At 41.7% G+C, this 6,993-nt stretch overlaps 1 long non-coding RNA gene across 1 annotated transcript; it reads left to right on the top strand.

Moving 5' to 3' along the window:
* Positions 1–1,541: 1,541 nt before the first annotated feature.
* LOC116184139 (uncharacterized) lies at positions 1,542–3,398 on the top strand. The gene is made up of 3 exons (XR_004148879.2): positions 1,542–1,594; positions 2,327–2,359; positions 3,323–3,398. It is a non-coding gene; the product is annotated as an uncharacterized LOC116184139 (long non-coding RNA).
* Positions 3,399–6,993: the final 3,595 nt, after the last annotated feature.

Genomic DNA, 6,993 nt, shown 5'->3' with positions numbered 1-6,993 from the left:
TTCTTTTTTTTTGCTGCTAATTCAGTAACAGTGAATATCCTTGTGAATGAATTCATGCAGCTAAGCCCATTTTAGAAGAGAAGGATGTTTTTTCTAACAAAGATAATTTCCTGTCTGAAGTGCAGGAAAAAAATCCCAAAGAAAAAAAAGTTTTGTTTATGTAATTATTAGTTCTGACTTAAAAAAAAAAAAAACCAAAAAAAAAAAAAAAAAAAACAACCCAAAACCAAGTGAAAAAAAATTGGCCTAAACAGCTGGATGAAAAAATTCCAAATAACACAAGTTGGGGGTTTGTGCCAGATTGGATGTGGCTCAGTGACAAAGCTGGAATTTAAAGCCATCACATGAAGCAGCCAGGGGGGCCGAGGAAGAATTCAGATGGGTGCAGCACAGACTATTTCTGCTTTTCAACTACAGGATGCTTCAGATAATAAAAATTATGTCTTCATCCTGTCAGCAGCTCTGCTGTGGAAGGTGCTGCTCCTGTCACAGCTCAAGGCCATTTGTTTTGGAAATGGGGGATCCATAGGAAGGATTAATGGCAGAGTGAGGACATTCTACAGAAGCCACCGAGGAGGGACAGCACAGGTGGTTTAACACCTTTCCTCCCTGGGAAAACCCATCAGTGCTGGGCAGCCTGGCAGACAGGCTTCTGCTCAGGGTCCTCTTAAGGACTGCTGAGGTGACAGAGCCAAAAAGAGCCATTGCTGTGTACAGCAGTCAGCACCTGCAGTCAGCAGCTGTGACAAGTGACATGGGAAGGGTTTCCCTAATGGGAGCAGCAGAGGCTCTGCACTCCAGCTTTCCATGTGCTTCCTAGAGCAAGGAATGCAGGAGGGAGCTGCTGGCATTGAATGTAATCCTTCCTTTGTGTCTGGTGGGGAGAGAAGCCCTGTGCTATTTCTGTGCTGATGGCATAGCCACAGGAAGATTGTTTGGGTTTTGTGTCCCCATCCTTTAAAGGAATGTCCCTGTGTGAAAACCCAGGGTCCATGTGTGACCAGAAAGGTTTTGATTTGAGATGAAATGAAGCATGCTCCTGCCCTGCTGAGGTGGGAAGGGAAAAGCATCTAGAGAAAACTCTGCTTTTGCCTCTTTTGGAAGTTACAACAGTAGCTTCCCAGCAAATATTTCAGGGTGATGTTTGAGCTGTGTGCTTTCCTGGATCACAATTCCAGACACCACCAAAGAGCCCTAGCTGGAATTTTGCTTCTGCATAGCAGGGGCTGGTGCCAGGGTGAGTAAAGGAGCTCTCCTGAAAACCCCATGGACACAGACGTTCACAGATGATCCTTCACTGAGGACTGAAGCAATCTGCTGCTGTTTCCAAACTGGCCTCTCAGTCCTCTCCTGGATGCTCAGCCAGAGAAGCACTGGTGCTCCTGGACCAGCCCAGAGCAGTGCTTGCAGTGTGTACTGGGGGCACCTGGCAGAGTGAAAAGCTCCCTGGAATGCCAGTCCTCAGCAGTGCAGGGAGGGGAGGGCTGCTGGCACGGGGGCACAAGGCTCAGCTCCTGTGCCCTCTGCTGCTGCCCAGTCTGACCGAGTGCTGACCAACCCGCTCCACTTGCCAAAAGTTCAGTGCTGGGGAAAGGTAAGGACCATTGATTAATGTTTGCTGGACAACTCTTATGCCTGTCCCATGTGGATAGGAGAAATATTCTTCCTCTCTCCTGCCCTTCGTATTGGAGCCACTCTTTATTCAGCAGATTTCTCGGGAGAAATCTGGGAAGAGGGAGTGTGTCTTCCAGAGATGTGAGCTGAATAACAATCACAAAATCCCCCCCTTGCATCAACTTCTGCTCCTGCTCCTGCTGTTCCATATTCTTTGTGGCAGAAACATTGGAAACAGATTTTCTGTGTGCAGAAAAAAGAAAAACTGAACAGGCATCAAGATTCCAAGTAACAGAACACATTTTTCTTGCACAGATAATGTTTCTGATGTCGTTAATGAACACCCAGATTTCCCTGAAACTTCTAACCATCGCAGAATTTTTGTGATAATTTTTGCATTAGGCTTCTGGTGGGCTCAGGCTCTTGGAATTATGTTTGAGCTTCCTTAGCTTTCAGCACCATTAAGCATATTTTAAAAACACATTAAAAGGAATATGTCAACTTGGTTTAGGCTGAAACTTGGATTGGGAAAGAAAATAAGTAAAAAGAAAATTTCACAAAATACAAATGAAGTGGGAGTGTTTTCATTAAAGGAAAAAAATACAAAATACAAATGAAGTGGGAGTGTTTTCATTAAAGGAAAAAAATAAAGAAAACATTATTCCAAAATAATTTATTTTCTTTCTCTCTTTTTTTTTTTTTTTTCCTATAGACAGGGCAACTCAAACACACGAACTTTGTGCTGGTGAGTGAGGAAAATTAAGTGACCAGAACCCAAACTTCTCCAGGGGATGTGAAACAAAAGTGCTTGGTTTTGGGAAACAAAGTGAAACAGGAACACCAAATGCAAAAATATGTTAAATAGCACCAGAAGCATCTGCAAGTTTAAACAGAAACATGTAATTAAAACATGGATTGTTTCCCTGAAGACAATGTAGAAATTTTCCCTTTTATTTTGGAGTTTCCATAATTTAAAAGAACAGACTTTTCCCAAACTCCAGCCCCTAATTTTCAATCTCCAGGGACCATTATTGAAAAGCCCAAATTCTCAGCTCAGAAGTTTGTTAAAACAAGGCTTGGCTCCTTTTTCTGCCCTTTGTTTCTCTGAAGAGTCTTGCGTGCGTTGCTTAGAAGAAGGAGGTACACGAGTTGGGAAACCTGGATACATCTGGGCCACTCTTGGGACAGTGTGATGTCTAATGTGGTTGGGGTTGTCCTCCCACCAGGTGCTTCCCCACTGAGCTCTCCTCTGTCAGAAAGCTTTTATGTAAAAGGCCATGTGTTTTTCATGGCTCCTTTTTGTAATTGGTAATCGTGACAGAAGAAGGGGCAATGCTAATGACATTAATAATGGCACAAAATCTCCAAGAAGGCATTTAGAAGCCTTGCAGCATAATCATAGAAGCACAGATTGGTTTGGATTGGAAGGGAAAGACCACCCAGCTCTAACCCTCTGCTGTGAGCAGGGACACCTTCCACAAGACCAGGGTTTTCCAAGCTCCCTGGACTTGAATACTTCCAGGGATAATGAGCCCGTGCCCTCTTAAAGGCAAATTCTCCTTGAAAACTGTGATGTGCCTTTGTGTGATTGCCCTTTACCTGAGTTTTTCTTTGAGTCTAGCAGCAGCTAATGTAATAATCAACAAAAATGTGCAGTGTTGCTCCACTCTCCATAATGCCACTGTTTTTCTGTCACCTTCAACACCAGCCAGACCTTCCTTGTGGACTACTGTGTAAAGCAGAAAGGCAAGATGGGGTCATCCAGCCCAACCAGTGCTTTTCATTTGCCTCTGATATTTGTAATGGGTGCAGTCAACCCCTCCTGTTTGCTGCCCTTGTATGTAGCTTAATATGGAAAACAAAACATGGGCTGCTGAGCTGTGTGTGCTACCATGTATGGGGAAAAGGACTTGCCCAAAGCAGAGGCATAAATTCTGCTTTCTACTTATGTGAAGAATAAAATGATAATATGAATCTCTGTCCTCTCCTTGTTTGGGTCAACAGTGTAGGAATGCCTGGTTATGAATAGGAGAAAATGTGCTTTTAGGCAGATAAGGAGAACAGCCGTTTACACTGATTTAGGCGAACAGCAACTTTTTCCAGGCAGAAGACTCTGAAGCTGGAAAATCACATTGAAAGTATCAGAAATGGAAGAAAATAATAACTTAAAATAAGGCAATATCTTTCAGACCTCTAATTTTTTTTTCTTATGCATATATCTATGCATTCATCAAATAATAGAAATTCCAGTTAAGTTTTAATATTTTATTATTGTTAATATAATAGTCAAAATATAACAATAAAAGTACAATACAATATAATTAATGTAATATATGTTTCACATATAGTAATTACTTGTCTATAGTATGTGGTTTGTTATAACAATATATCACACATTAATATATGAATATACATATTATCGGACTTTAGATAATTAATAATATACATGCTAATGCTGCTGGAAAAAGCTCATGCTGGCAAAAAACCACCATAATAATGTTGGAAGATGACTCAGAATTAGCACAAAATGGTTTTGCTAAGCTCTGTTTAGAAACTTGGCATGACCAGGGCAGACATTTTAAATCAGCAGGATGGGAATAACTGGAAGTAGGAACACTGATCATGGTACTGCTTGGCTGAATTTCTATGTGCACCCTTCCTCAATCCTCACAAGAGGAGCCCAGGGTGGATGGGGACCCTGGATGGCTCAGTCAGAAGGATGGATCAGTGTGGATGGGTGCTGCTGCTATTTCCCAGTTTGCTTTTGAATTTTGAAATGTCCTTTCCTGTATTTTAAAGCCCTGGTTATAAGAAAAAGAGAACTCTTCCCTTCCAGTGATGCCCTCACCAAGGGAGGGGAGAATGATCCCTCAGCCTGGCGGGGCAGCTCCAGGTCCACACACTCTTCTTGAGGGGCCAAGAAATGCAATCTTATAAAAAGCTGAGGTATTTTCCTAAAGATAAGAAAATCATGTCTTCATAGTTACGATCATGGAATTTTATTTTAGTAGTTTAAATAGCTTGATCTGAATTTTTATCCAAATAATTATTCTGGTATATAAATCTGCCTGTCAAGCTGCACCCAAGGGGAGGGGTTTTGTATGAAGCTACCACATTAGAAACCTTCTCCCTTGGGGTAAAGAACTTAAAAAGTCCCTTGTGTTTACACAACAGACCTAAAAGCTCCAAGGGGGACTTGAGAGGTGATCAGGAGTGTGCTTTCTGCTGCAAAAGCTCCCTCAGTATGTGTTTACCCAATCCAGGCTTTGAGCACCACTCAGGTGCTGCCTGTGGCCAGCCCAGTGGAAGGTGCCCCTGCCCATGGCAGCGGGGTTGAAATGAGATGACTTTTAAGGTCCTCTGAATCCAAAGCATTTTATGATTTTATTATTCTAATTCTATGGCTGTGCTGGACCTGGCTATTGCAGCTCCCAAATCCCTGCAGTGCCAGCAGTGGGTAGCTTCACCAGCCAAAGAGGTTTGGAGACTTTTTCCCATTTCCACATCTAACCTCACTAGAGATGGATCCTGAAAGATTTATATTGGGAAGAATTTGTCTTCAACCTTTAAAAGTGGCTTTCTTTGGTAAATCCCAGTATTTTTAAGATCTGGAGTAATTTCCTATTCTGGGGCTGGTTTTCTCTCAGAAATGTCCCAGGAAAGACTTTATGGTTGGATTTGGACACAAGCCTTCAAATCAGAAGTATAGGGAATTTTAGCCTGTTTGTGTGAGTGCAAAGGGTGCAACTGTTTGGTTAGGGGCAAATCCAGCTCTTTGGTCACACAGGGAAAGGTTTCTGTTCATGGTCCCTTAGAGAGGAAAAGCGTGGGCAGCACCTTGTGAGCCACTAGGGAAGATGCTGAACTGAGATGACAAACTTTGGTGAAGTGATAGTGAATGTCCACCTGTATCATATACAAATATAACAGACATCCAGATCATACAGAAATTAATTTTCAACTAATTTCCAACTTTTGTCCAAGCTTGTTCTGTGGAACTAAAACCCAAACTGAGTTAACACCTCAGACTATAAAATAATCTCTGGTATGACCTTTACTGAGGACGCAGTTCTCTGGGAAAAGATGTATTCAGCAGCCAAGTGGTTAAATCAAAATAACAAGGGCTATTTATCTAGTAGCTTTCCATGGCTATACTCAAGGGGGGACATATCTACCTATTTGTCAAGTCATTGACAATAGCCTATTTCTTTCTTCCTACCCATATGCTTTATTAAAGAAACACTTGACCTACCTGTCACATCAAACTGCTTCCTTTATCCAAAACAGAATAATATAGACATTTCCCTTAAGGGAATCCTGATGCAAATATATAAGGACAGGTTGCCAATTTGTTGAGCGTATTAGGGTACAGAAAACTGTCAAGGGAAACAGCTGTAATACAGAATGTTCTAACAAGCTCATTTTTCTTTTTTTTCTGTGGTACTTTTGGTCTCTCTTTAGTTTATATTATACGATTTGTATGTTACAATTTTTATGGACAGCTGTCAACTGCAACTCTTCTTTTTCATTTTGAAAAAAAAAAAAGGAAACCTTCAGATTCCTGGCCAAGTCTCAGATCTATTGTTTGGTCTTTCACAATAACTCTTAAAAAGCTTTCAGCTGCATATAGCTGAGAAGAAAGTTATGGGATAGAGGATGGGAAAAACAGTACAGGTGTTTAAAGACAGAGAAGGTTCTGACTGTGATTTGAGAGGTATGTATTTTCATGTGAAGCCACTTAAACAAAAGATGACACTTCCCATTCTCACCTGTCTGCTGTGCTGCAGAAAGGACTCTGTCTTGCCCTGGATGAGTGTTTTGGTTTCAAATATGAAACGACACAGAAAGGTTCAAATGTGGCATTTTGCACAAACAAGCTTTGCTGTGGCTGAGGATAGGGAATGAGAGCCAAACTGCAGGAATTCAGACTTCCCAGTGGTATGGTGATCAAACCAGAGCCATTCAGTCCCCAGCACTGGTTTTAGTTCACAGGTCCAAAACATTCCCAGCTTTCCAGCAAGGTGTTTGGTGATGTTGTAGTTTCCAAGTGAAATCCATAATTTTCAGCAACTTGAATATCCTGAGACCAGAAAAGATTAAGAGTCAAATCCATATAATGAGAGGTCTGTGTTGACTAGTGGACAAGGCACAGGCTGTGCTACAGGAACAAAGTACAGTTCTTTGTACGAAGTAAAGATCTGCTCCACTTTGACTGTAGTTCCACTGAAATCAGGGGGGTTACCCAAAGAGTAATTAGTCAATTTATGCTTGTTTGCATAAAGGATGACACAGATCATCAGCTAAATGAACAAAAGTTCAAGCAGTGCAAGTCAGGGCAAGAGGGGAGAGAATTAACCATGTCTGGGCCGAGGTCACAGG

This window comes from Lonchura striata, chromosome 15, assembly GCF_046129695.1.
Source record: "Lonchura striata isolate bLonStr1 chromosome 15, bLonStr1.mat, whole genome shotgun sequence".
Classification (NCBI taxonomy): Eukaryota; Metazoa; Chordata; class Aves; order Passeriformes; family Estrildidae; genus Lonchura; species Lonchura striata.
This window is presented reverse-complemented; position numbering and strand designations above follow the sequence as displayed.